The 13,718-nt window shown below is 44.5% G+C and overlaps 1 pseudogene; it reads left to right on the forward strand.

The window, feature by feature from the left end:
• Positions 1-12,767: 12,767 nt before the first annotated feature.
• Positions 12,768-12,941, forward strand: LOC115091392 (annotated as a pseudogene).
• The last annotated feature ends 777 nt before the right edge of the window (positions 12,942-13,718 follow it).

Raw genomic sequence — 13,718 nt, forward strand, 5'->3', positions numbered from 1 at the left:
AGGGCCTTATTTTCCAATATTGCATTGGTAACGCATTAGGGGGCGTTACCAATGCAAATGAGGCTTCTTTCGTGCAGTGGGGAAACATCGTGTGCAGCGATGTTTTCGCCATTCGCGAAAACATTAGCGCCGCACACGTTTGGGCAACGTTCTCTCTACCTAGCTTGATGGACACTCTACCTGGGCAACAACATGCTAGGTGGAGAGAATGTTGGCCAAATCTCCGCTTGGAGTGAGCGTCCTCACTCCGACGGCCAGCAAATCTGCACTAGAGACCACTGTTCTGTCCGTAGGTCTCATGTGGAATGCGAAAGTGGCCCCCAACCCCCGACGCTCATACCTAATCCCCACCCCGAGTTAGTAGGTAGCCCTCCCATAGGGATTGAAATACCTATGTAGGGCATAGGCACTATAGTAAGTCTCTCTCTCTCTCTCTCTCTCTCTCTCTCTCTCTCTCTCTCTCTCTCTCTCTCTCTCTCTCTCTCTCTCTCTCTCTCCCCCCCCCCAGCACAGTCCATAACGTGATGTGATTTGTGAATTTATCACACTCGGTAAAGTGCTTGGAAAATGAGGCCCTTAGCCAGTTAACTTTCCAGGGAGCAAGTTTAGTCCTGCCTCCAAGAACACTCACTGCACCAGCTATGTCACCCAGACACAATTTAGCTGGGCAGCAGAGAGAGAAATGTTTTAATCTCATATTTTGGTCTGGGTACTTCCAAACGTTACCCGGACAAAGCCTTTGAATATGGACTTCACAAGGTACATCTGTTTGCAGGCGAAGCGAATGGTCCAAATTCAGCATAGAAAGATAAAACAAGTTTCCCATCGGAGTCAATCTGGGTCAACATAAATCAAATTGTCAGGTCAAAGACCACTAATTTTAGTTACTGGCAATTATCGCTACAGAGCAGACATTTCTATGCCCTACAGGAGGATGAGCTCCCTAAACTTGCCAGTAAGATCTACATCTTTTGGGTACAACATTGATTTCTTTAGAAAGACATTTGCTTTTCATTAAAGTGAGATGCTGATCTGAATTTTGAATGTTATAAGTCTGAACAGGCTACACATTTTTCTGAGTACCTTTGGGATATATTTCACAGCGGACAATTAAGGATTGGGGGAGGGGAGGTAGATCACCACAAATAAGAAAAATGTGAATTAATATGCTCGTAGATTCAGTCCTTCTTCTATGTGTAAACATTGACACTTTCGCCCATAAATTATGTCCTGGATATGAGCCATTAGCAGTCTGTAAAGTAGAGAACCCAGCTTGAATTTGTTTATCATCAGCGCACTGTGAAAAGGGCCTTAAATTATTTTTGCCCTCAGCAAATTATACTTTCGGTGCTCTCTCTGCCTCAGGAGATCTTGTAGATTATTAATTGATGGGTTTTTTTTTATCCTGCTGGAAATCATTACTTCTGACTTAAAAAAAAAAAAAATGAAAAAAAAAAACCTATGCAAACTAGTCACTGGCTGAGAAATGAGGTCTCTCTGGTGCCAACTGGAATTCTTCAGTTCACTCTCCAACAATTGAACAAATTCCTCAATATTTAACAATATCAATTTTAAATAAGCAATATTTTACCTCCCATTGCCTCAGGGGAGCTTCTATTTCTTCTGTCAAAGCCTAGAGTTGAGTTACGGACAGTCAGCCCCCTTCTCTTTCAATTATTAACTTGTAGATGTTGCAGCAGAAAATAATTACCATTGCCACGTGCTACATCAAAATCTACGAGGGACACCATGACTGAGTCCTTGACATCGTTTTGCATCGTGTCTGCTGAGTTGTGATCTAGGAACCTATAGCTTTCCCGGTCTCTCTTCACAATGACCTGCTTTGTTTTCCAAAATTAAGATGTAGAATATTTTCAGGCAATGTCAAATATCCTGGGATATTTAATCATATTTTGTGCCACCAATAATCAATTTTTTTTACTGCATTATGCAAGTCAGCAAATTCTGTGCATTTTAATATATATGAATTTGATGGAGGAATATTTTTCATGGAAGGCTTCCAGGGAAGGGTCCTGAGTTGTTAAATTTTTTTTTTTTTCAATCTGGTAATTCATGTAACAGTAAAGAAGAAAGAAAAAGGAGAAAAGAAGATGACAATCATTATGGCTGTGTTTATTCAACCAAAGAAAAATATAAAATATTGACTACAGAATCCCAAATTTCACATTTTTTACCCACTGATAGAAACTGTTGAACTTAAAGTTCTGTTGGCCACATTAGTCCGCTGGAATAAGTTTTATTCATGCTAACATAAAATGATATTGACGACAGCTTGTATGGTTACATTAAGCAAAAACGTGTGACCAAGCAGTAAACTCCTCTAAGCCAATATCTTATGTCGCCTACTTAGAGTAGAAGATGCTGCTAATATTTGTTTCAGCTTCCATTTTCTTTTCACTTGATTGATAATTAGGATAATGCATTACCTGCATGTGGCCATCCTTAGTCACTTGGAGGATATGTGAGTTGACCAAGGCAGCAAGCGTGAAGAACACAGGCTTTGAACCCTGTGGGTCTGTAGGTGTGTGAGTGAGGAGCAAGAGAGGTTAAGGGGATTCCCAGCTCTTTGCTCTAATTTCTAGCCACATTGTCTGCTCTAAAATGTGCAATTAATTGAGAACCCTAGTGCACCCAGTACTGAAATCTAGGTGATGTGCAGATTGAGTTTGATTTTGGTGCCATGTGCAGCACCATTTATAAAGAGACAAAATTATTGGATTATGCTGTTATTCTGATGCTACTTCAATTTCTTTTAAAGTGCTGATTATAATCATATACTCAGAAAATATATAAAATTCATGCACTCAAAAATCACAATTAAATAATAGTAAGTCAATTACTAGTAAAAAAAAAAAAAAGAAAAACCTTTAATTGAAAGGTTCTTTAAAATGGTAGCCTCCACCATTCTTCTATAGGTGCTCAGTTTCTTCTCCCTCGGTAGCTCTGCTAGAAGGGCAAAAGCACCCGCTGTCTAACTCCAGCCCCCGCCACCGGCCAGCAAGGAGCTAATCCCAGTTTAGGCAGTTGCCCAACGGGTAATGCTCCAGCCAGTATGTACCCCCAACTGGCTACCCGTCAAGCCACCACCTGTCACTAAAGAGGCTCGGGCAACCCGCCAACCCAAACTGCGACAGCCACAAACCAACCCGTTACAAACATGGTACATAACAGAGATGTGAACTGGAACAGAAATCGGTTCGTATTCTGGTTCCGATTCACATGTGGTTTTTTTTTCATCGGGCCCGATCGCGGTTTTATCGGCTGCGCCCGAGCGGATAAACAAATAACCCACCCCGACCCTTTAAAACTAATCCCTTTGCTTCCCCCACCCTCCCGACCCCACCCAAAAACATTTTACAGGTACCTGGTGGTCCAGTGGGGGTCCCGGGAGCGATCTCTCGCTCTTGGGCCGTCGGCTGCCACTAATAAAAATGGCGCCGATGGCCTTTGCCCTTACCATGTGACAGGGTAGTATCCGAGCCATTGGCCGGCCCCTGTCACATGGAGGGAGCACTGGATGGCCGGCACCATTTTTAAAGATGGCACCGGCCATCCAGTGCTCCCTTCATGTGACAGGGGCCGGCCAATGGCAAGGATACCCTTTCACATGGTAAGGGCAAAGGCCATTGGCGCCATTTTTATTAGTGGCAGCCGACGGCCCGGGAGCGGGAGATCACTCCCGGGACCCCCACTGGACCACCAAGTACCTGTAAAATGTTTTTGGGGGGGTCGGGAGGGTGGGGGAAGCAAAGGGATTAGTTTTAAAGGGTCGGGGTGGGTTTAGAGGTTATTTTTGTGTGCCGTTTTTCCCGCCCTCCCCCAAAACAATAAGAGAACCCCCACGAACAATATCGTGGGGTTTTCCTATCGTTTCAGGGGAGCCCCCGATTTCTGACGATTTTGAAAATATTGACAATATTTTCAATCGTCTGAAGCCCGATTCACATCCCTAGTACATAACACAAGGGCGGGAGGGAGGGTCGCTGCTCATCCAGAAATACTTCGGGCAGAGGCATGCAGCCAGTACGTATGCCCCTTAAATAGGGCTCTCCTATTCCCGATACTCCCTGCGGCGCTCACCAATTTGATCGCGCTGTGAGGAAGTATTCAAAATTCCATCCGGGGACTCGGGGCTCCTCCCCCCTTGCACCCACCCCTTCTGGCATCAAGCTGCCGGAGCTTGTCTGGCGCGCCAGTTAGCCTCGGGCAGTCCAGCACTCCAGCCGAACTGCTCTTACAGAAAGGCAAGAGGGCTGTGTATAGTACAATCTTTTTTTTTCAAAGTTTGTTTATTGAGGATATCAGAAACCTTACAACAACATTAATACAATTTTAAAAGTACACTCCAAAAGTTCTGACATCCCAACAGGTTTTAACCATTTTTAATCGCTCTCCCTTCCACCCCCCCCCCCCCCCCCCCCCCGCGATGCCCGTCTTCGTCCTTCTTGCTTGCCCATTATTAGAAAGTCATAAAGTTATAGTCCAAACGTCCAAACATGGCCCCTCACTAGGCTGTTCATGAGACGACAGATGTCGGTTCCATTAAGGGAAATAGTTTTTGTGTGGCTGGGGGAAGCATGCAATAGAATTTATACCATCTTACCGTGAACCACTTTTTCTTCTTTACTATGAAAGAGGGATACATAGATCCAAATTCTAACTGAGAGAGTTCTGTCATTCCCATCTTCCACAAGGAGCCGCGGATCAGAGTCCATCCACTTCAGCAGAATACATTGCTTTGCTATGAGACATGTTTCTGCAAAGAAAAGTATATTATCATGGTTGACAGAGAACTCGCTAACATCATTGTGTAACAGACAAAATGCACAAGACCAAGTATGTTACGGTTCTGGCCGCGAGCACCGCGGGGGCCGCGCTGCCGGGAAGCCTCCCATGGACATCCTGCTCCTAGGTGCGCGCGCGTGCCACTCAGATGCTTTTCTAGGCTGTTTCCTGCCAAGGGTGACTCTGCCCAGTTCCTGATGTCAGATGCCGCGGCCTTGATAAGTCGGCCGCGGACCTTCAGTCTTTGCCTTGCAACGGGTTTACCTCCTGGTTCCCTCTTGTGTTGTGCTCCGGAGTGACCTGCCTTGCTACTCGCTCCGTTCCTGCTTGCCTGCTACAGTACCTGCTTGATTCCTGCTTGCCTGCTACAGTTCCTGCCTGGTTCCAGTACCGAGTCTTGCCTCAGTTCCTGCCTGGTTCCAGAACCCGAGCCCTGTTACAGTACTTGCTACTGTCCTAGTCTGGTTCCAGTTACTGGTCTTGGTCCACTACCCGCCCCAGCGGCCGGGCCCCTATGGGCTCCTCCCGGGCGGGGGGGGGGGGGGGAGGGGGGGCTCCGGCTTCCAAGGGTGAAGCTGCCTAAGTCCCAGTGGCTGGGCCCCTACGGGCTCCTCCCGGGGGAGTACCAACTTCCAGGGTGAAGAGCATCTCTAGTCCTGCCTGATCATCTGCCTCCCGGCCTGCCGTACACTAGAGACTTTGACCATCTTTACTAGACTTCTGCAGGTCGGCCCAAGAGTCCACTAAACTGAGACTCCACAACAAAGTAATTGGGAAGGTGAACATGTCCAACACTAGTAGATGTACAGTTTCCCAAAATTTTTTAATCTGTGGATAATCCCATAGAGTATGAATTAAAGAAGCAGGAGACTGATTACATTTCCCACAAACCTCCGAAGCTATCAGACCCATCCAATGCGCCCTTTGTGGGGAACATATTGCCTTATGGAACAATTTAGTTTGCAGTTCCCTCAGATTCACATTATTTGTGATCTTAGGTACATACATATAACATTCATTTAGCATCAGAGTATCCAGATCCTCCCGCAGATCCCCTTGCCATTTAATCACCAATTTATCCAAGATAGCATACTTACTAACATTTTGACAAAATTTATACAGTAGTGTTAAGGATCCTTGCTTCACCTGATACAATCTCAGCAAATGTTGGTATGATGCATTATCTACTGGGGACTCCCGCTTGCTTAAGATACCCTTCACAAAAGCACTCAGCCGGGCATACCCCAAAAAATGTATACTCTTGAGTCCCAGTTTCAATTGCAACCCACTAAAACTGAGCAACCTCCCCCTGACTGGGTCCAAGAAATCTCCCAAAAGTCCAGTATTTGAGATAAAGGAGAAGCCTTGGGAAAACAGCTCTCTAAAGTCTAGTTTCGGATTACCCATGAGTAGGTACTGCAGTGAAACATTAATGGCTAGATGAGGAAGAACCCATATTTCAACCCACATACGTCTCATAGTATACACAAGTTGAGCTGAAATACCAAAATGCTTCAACTCTTGTCGATCGAGATGCAGAACTAGTTTAGGGTCAACCGGGTTGCAAATAGCCTAAATTAATGCATAATCTGTGTATTCAGAAGTACCTTGTAACCAGTCCCCTAAGAAGCAAAGGTTTGCCGCCCAAACATATTTTCTAAGTAAGTTAAATCCCCCCTTCTCTTTGGGAGCCGCCAGAGTTGCAAAGGCTATCCACACTTTCTTCCCCTTCCATACAAAAAACATAATACTACGTTGCAATTGTTTTAAATCTCTACCTAGCAAACTCATGGGAAGCATACTTATCAGGTAGAGCATTTTTTGTGGTATCACCATTTTTACAACAGCCATTCTGCCATGTAGTGATATAGGAAAGTTGTGTCATGCCGTTAATTGGACTTGAATCTTGTCCAGAAGGGGATGTACATTAATGGGGTACCACTGACATGTATCCCGATACAACTTAACCCAAGGTATTTTATGGTATCCCCAGCCCACTTATCTGGGAAATCAGCCCAAGTCTGTTTTAAGCCACCCCTAATATCCAAGGCCTCCATCTTATCTAGGTTTAATTTAAATCCAGACACTGTCTGCTAGGTGGAGAATATCTGTAATGCAACCGGAAAAGATTGTCTGGCCTTGGAAAGTAACAGCAATAGATCATCTGCAAATAGGAAGAGTGGTCGAAGATATGGCAGCTGAGATTCAATGCCAAGAAGTGCAGAGTCATGCACATCTCTCCTCATAGTGAGGGCAAAGGCTATCGGCACCATTTTGATTACTGGCAGACGACGGCCCAAGTGCAGGAGATCGCTCCAGGACCCCCGCTGGACCACCAGGGACTTTTGGACTCTTGGGGGACCCTCCTGCCCCCCCACAAGACTTTCCAAAAGTCCCTGGTGGTCCAGCAGGGGTCCGGGAGCAACCTCCTGCACTCGGGCCGTAAGCTGCAGTATTCAAAATGGTGCCGATAGCCTTTGCCCTCACTATGTCACAGGGGCCGACCAATGGCACCTGTAGCCCCTGTGACATAGTAAGGTCAAAGGCTATCGGCACCATTTTGAATACCGTCAGCAGATGGCGTGAGTGCAGGAGATAGCTCCCGGACCCCCCGCTGGACCACCAGGGAGTTTTGGTATGCCTTGGGGGGGGGGGGGTCAGGAGGGTGGGGGGGGGGGGTTGTTTAAATTCGTTCCTTTAGACAGCCGAAATAATTTGGTGAAGATTCGTTGTATTTGTGGGGATTCGCGATACGTTTCGCTTCCCCACAAATACAAAGAATATGGCCCTATACATTGCGGATTACCAATACGTTGGAAAAGAATACACACCCCCTAATGTTTGCTGCTTTTAAAGAAGGAGGCCTTTCCCTATTCTCACACATAGTTTCAAATAGCCCTCGCAAGGCTTTCGGGATCTCTTGACTCAACATTTTGTAGAAAAGTGAGTCAAGCCCATCTGGCCCTGGCGCTTTCAATGCCGGCAGGGTCTTAATGGCCTCAGTGACCTCCTCTAGCTGTATCGCCTGATTTAATTTAAGGTGCTGAACATCTGTTACCACGGGGCATTGCACCTGTTCTAAGAATTTTTTTACTAGGTCTGAATCAGCGTCTTCCGTGGAGTACAATTCCCGATAGTACTTTGAGAATACATAGGCTATGTCCTTGGTGTTAGTTGTAATCCCTCCCTTGGAGTCTTTAATAGCCGCTATAAATTTATGGGGATCCTGGCTTTTAAGAAGCCGGGCCAGCATCCATCCTGATTTATTCGCATGATGGAAAAGCTGGTATTTATACTGTTGTAATGACCGAACTGCCCTATCATGCAGTAAGTAATTAATCGCCACTTGCGTGGCTTGAAATTGGATTAGAAGGGGGTCGTTTTTAGTGCCAGAGAGCTGTTTTCGAAGGTCTCGAAATGTGTACTGGAGATCTACAAGTTGTTTATTCATTTTTTTCCGTTTATGGCTTACGTACTTTATGACCTCCCCCCTCAGTACTGCCTTAGCAGTTTCTCAAAACAGGACCGGTTGAATTGCATGATGCCCATTGTGCCTCACAAACTCTGCTCATTTTTCCTTTAAATATTTTGGAAATTCTGGGTCAAAATGCAGGTGTACAGGCATTCACCATTGTTTACCACCCACAGAATGGGTGACCTCCATCTGGGCAATAATTGGACTGTGATCTGAAATAATTAGGTCTTCTATGGACACCTTTACAAAAAAGGGAAGTAGACTTTCAGAAATAAACAGATAATCTACCCTCGACCAGGAGGCATGGGCTCTAGCTAGATGAGTGAATTCTAGCTTTCCAGGATTTAGAGATCGCCAGAGATCTAAATGTAATTGTTTACAAAGAAACGGTGGGCCTTTATGGTCTCCCATGAGGTGCCCACCCTTCGAGGGCTTTCTATCCAATGCAGGGTCAACAATGCAGTTCAGATCTCCACCCAGAATAATTGGATATTGTTCTACTTGGGAAACTTTTGTCACTGGGTCAACAAAAAAGGGGTGCTCATAGACATTCAGAGCATATACCGATATCAAGATTTTATTATTTATTTATTTATTTAAAGTCTCTTTTATACCGACTTCCGTTCACACATCGCATCGGTTTACAATTAAACAGGAACAGTTGGGCAGAGCCCTTACATATAACATAGAAATACAAGTTAACTTTTGGGCAGGGCCCTTACATGTAACTGAGAGCAATGAGGCTAAAACAGGGATACGGGAAAGAACTGACTATGCCGGGCAAAGTCCATAAAATCAATAAATAGATATAGCAAATCACTATATACGTACAATCAAACTATATACATAGCTAACAACATTAATAGCAGAGTCAAAGTACGAAATCGATAGGCGTAAGGCGACTTCTGAGAAATAGATTCTTAGGCATATAGGCGATTCTTAGTCAAGCAGTGGGGAGTTATGTAATGGAAGGTGACATGGGGTAAGCTTGCTGGAAGAGCCATGTTTTCAGTTTTTTTTTGAAAGCGGGTGTGTATGTTTCCAGGCGTATATCGGGAGGCAGGGAGTTCCATAAAGAGGGGCCGGCGATAGAGAAAGCTCTGCTTATGGTGGATGATAATTTGAAAGATTTGATAGGTTGGGCACGTAGGGTTCCTTGGAGGGCTGTACGTGTGGGTCTATTCGAGGTACGGGGGATGAGAGGGGGGTTGATCCAATTAAGGTTAGAATTCGACAGACTTTTGTGGATGATGGAAAGGGTTTTATAAAGAATTCGGGAGTGTATAGGGAGCCAATGAAGTTCGATAAGTGTGGGGGTGATGTGGTCTCTTTTTTTTTAATTTGATAGTATCCTGGCGGCGGCGTTTAGTAATAGTTGTAAGGGTTTGGTATGTGTTGCGGGAATGCCAAGGAAGAGTGCATTACAGTAGTCTACCTTAGATAAAATGATAGACTGGAGTACAGTGCGGAAATCAGAGAAGTGTAGCAGTGGTCTGAGTTTTTTTATGGTTTGGAGCTTAAAATAGCAGTCCTTGATGATAGATTTAATGAAGGGTTTGAAAGTAAGATGATTGTCAATAAGAACACCAAGGTTGCGAACGTGTGATGGGAAAGATGTGGAAGAGTAAGCGGGTGGGATGTCTGGGAGCGGTGGCCTATTGGATATGATTAAAAGTTCAGTCTTACTGGGATTTAGAGCTAAACTTACTGGGATTTAGAGCTAAACTTATGATCCCCATAAGTTTACCTACCAGGATGATAAAACATCCATTCAGATCCATAATCTGTTGACTTAGTTGAAAATCATGAGTCTTATGGATAAGAACTGCAACTCCCCGACTTTTAGAGGACCCCGCTGCTGAGAATACCTGCCCAAATCCTTTCTTCTTTAGTTTAGCTGTTTCAATCTGAGTAAGGTGGGTTTCCTGCATAAAAATCAATTTAGCATTTAACTTATTCAGTCTAGACAAGATCTTCTCTCTCTTTATAGGGCTACCAAGGCCAGAGACGTTCCAAATAGCTACATTCCATACCATTTTAATAGGTTTCAATTAAGAATTGGCCAATTTATTCCCACCACTTCATAAGATCTTGGAGCAAGTATTCTACCATGCATTGCCCACTCCTTCTCATCTATTACCTTCGGGTATCTAAAAAGAATTGCAAGCATAATTTTATATCGAAGAATTGCTGAGGAACATCACATTTCCAGAACTTCTACCCCCCCTCCTCCCTTCCCCTATCCCCTTCCCCCCACCCTCAAGTTGAACTACGCCTAAAACGATAAAGCCCCCCCCCCCCCCAACTTGAACTAAATGTCCCTCTTGTAGGGCTTGGAGTCATGTGTAACCGATGTGCTCGGTCACCTCTCAGAAATAACAGTACTACAAAATATATATGTCCACAGAGCATGGGAGTCTTGTGTATACATTCCAATATCGAAATTAAAGTTAATCAAATCAAATCTAAAGATCCTCAACTTCTCGCTAACAAGGAAGCCAGATCAGAACGTTCGATTCCAGAGTTTATCCTGGAGAGGCCACTCTGGACTCTCCTACATGGAGATTTTATACAGGTGGTGTACCAGAGTAAACTTTAACAACAGAACTCCAAAATGGTGCATGCCACGGCAACTCTTGGCCTTCCAACAGCAGAAAGTTGAGCGCTTCTTTCTCCTGCTTCTCGTTCCCACCATAGAAGCATAGAATTATAATCATCTCACCCGGTCTGCTCCATCGCTGCCTGTGGAATCTTAGCTACGAATTCTCGAGCAGATGACACTTCCTCAAACGTTTTCGGCGAGCCTTGGAACCAGATTTTCAGCTTAGCAGGATACAGCAACGAGAAACGGACCTTTTTGTGATGAGCTCGGAGTAGATCGGCTTAAAGGCTTTATGGAGGCCTGAGACACGTGTAGAAAAATCTTGGAAGAGGAGAATTTTCTTATTCTCAAAAGTAAAGTCCCATTCTTTATGATAATGCTGCATTGTCGCTACCATATTAGCATAGTTTAGTAATCGGGCAATGATCACCCTGGGTCTGGTAGGATCTCCCTCCCGCATTCTCGGTGCTAGGCAGTGGGCTCGTTCCAGCAGGCCTTTAGACTGGGGTAGGAACTCTGGTACCTGTTTCCCAATTCACGCCTGCAAGGTGCTTATAAGGTCTGCCTCTGAGATAGTTTCTGAAAATCTGACAAACCGTAAGTTGTTTCTCCTCGCTCGATTCTCCATTTCGTCTATTTTATCTTCCTGGGCTTTCGCTGTTGTTTCCAAAACAAGTATCCGCCGTTCCAATGTGCCAACATCATCTTCCAGCAGAGTCTTTCGGCCTTCCACGCGTTCCACTCTATTATCTATTTAAATCAGTGAAGAACGGACCTCCGCGATCTGCTCCGAAATTTGATGCAAACGTGAATCCAAAGGCACAATCACCGCTTGGGATATTTTATTATTTATTTATTTACTTATTTGTTTTATTTAGAGTTTCTTCTATACCGATAGCCGTTTGCACATCGTATCGGTTTACATATAACTAGGAACATTTAGGCGGAGCCATTTACATATAGGCAGAGCCCTTACATGGAACAGTAACAACTATAAGAGGCAAGGAACAGTAGAATAACTAAATGTTAAATTCGAGGAGCTATGTGTTACATATAAAGCTAATGAACCTGAATACTAGATAAGGTGAACTATAATACAAAAAAATATCCTCTAAAGATTCTTCTCCGAAGTGATCTCCTGCTTCTGGGGACTTCGGTGCCATTTTAGCGTCGGGTGGTTTCTGCTTCTCTTTTTCTTTCTTTTGCAGTTTCATAGCCATAATCGTCACAAGAAGAAAAGGAACCCGGTTACATGAGTTCGGGATGATGGGTGGCAACACCCTGCCATATAAACTAGAAAATCATTCAAAAAGCGGGTTGCCTGAACAAAATAGGATGAGAGACGACCGGAGCCTGGTCTGTGTGCGACCGACCACGCTCACCACATCATGTGACTCCCTACAATCTTTTTTTTTTATTTTACACAAAAATAACACATCTTAAACTCTTGAACAGTTATTTCTATAACATTATAAGACCATATGCTATGTTTTGTCATTACTGGGCATTGATTAGAGGATGACTCATATCAGTCAAGCAAACCTCTCCAATTACCTGAAAACTATAGAGGACCTGAAGTCTCCCACACACCAGCAAACTTTACTGGAAACTATCTCACAAAACTTGACATTATTCATAGCTTCTCCTTTCATTATAAAAGTTAAGCAACAACAATCTATTACTCATATAAGGTGTTTTTGAAAGCTGATATTACACAGAAAAATAGCTAATTTTTGATGATTGTCACTGCTGCTCACAAGTTTCAAACTTGTGCTAATTCAGCCCTTTAATGTGTGTAAGCTGATATGGAAATCACTCAGGTACCACAGCCTGCATGCTCTTCTTTCTCTACTATATAACCATAGTATGAACTCTCCTACACTTCTTGCTTCTCAATCCTTTGGCTAAGATCAAGTGTAGTATCTGTTCTGCACACATAAGGCCAAATTTTCAAAGACCTATGCACGTAAAAACTAAGGGCCTGATTTTTAAAAGCATTTACTTGAGTAAAACTGGGCTTTATTCGAGTAAATGCACTTTACTCGAGTAAGTGGGTTTTTGAAAATTGCTACAATATATGCCATTGAATTGTCCATAGGATTTACTCACATAAATGCACTTTACGTGAGTAAATAGCGTTTGAAAATTGCTACAATAGTAGTTACATTTATGTGCATAACTCCTTTTGAAAATGACCCCCTTAGGGTTTACGCACATGGCCGGACCTTGCGCGCACAGCGCACATTTTATAACAGGCCTGGCCACACGTGTAAAACCCGGTGCACGCACAAGTGCCAGGCCCTGAAAAAGGGCAGGCCGGGAGACTTGGTCTGGGTGGGGTGGGGGCGGGATGGAGGCCGGCCGGGTCTGCGGCCATTAGTAGCTGTTCTGGGGAAGCATGCGATGGGAGCCGGCCAGCACGCATAACTTGTTTCTGCTCCGGAGAAGCAATAAGTAATAAAATAAAACATGTAGGGAAAGGTAGGTTAGATTTAGAAGGTGGGGAGGAGAGGGGAAGAAGGAGGAAGTGTAGGTAGTGGGGGTAGGAAAGTTTCCTCACAGTCTACTCCTTAATTGGAGCAGACTGGGAGGGAACCGGGGAAGGCCCGATTGCGTCGCCGCGCATATTTTACAAAAATTTGCCCCTGCGCACGCCGCCTGCACATGCGCGCGCGGATTTTAAAATCTGGCGCACATGTGCGCTCAGCCATCCGATTTCATATCATGGGCTTGACTCTGTCCTGTATTACTGTGCCTGTTTGTCCAGGCCTTATGTCCCTACAAGTGTTTGACCTCGATTGCTGTGCCTGTCAGTCCAGGCCTTATGTCTATCCC

Source organism: Rhinatrema bivittatum, chromosome 4, assembly GCF_901001135.1.
Source record: "Rhinatrema bivittatum chromosome 4, aRhiBiv1.1, whole genome shotgun sequence".
Classification (NCBI taxonomy): domain Eukaryota; kingdom Metazoa; phylum Chordata; class Amphibia; order Gymnophiona; family Rhinatrematidae; genus Rhinatrema; species Rhinatrema bivittatum.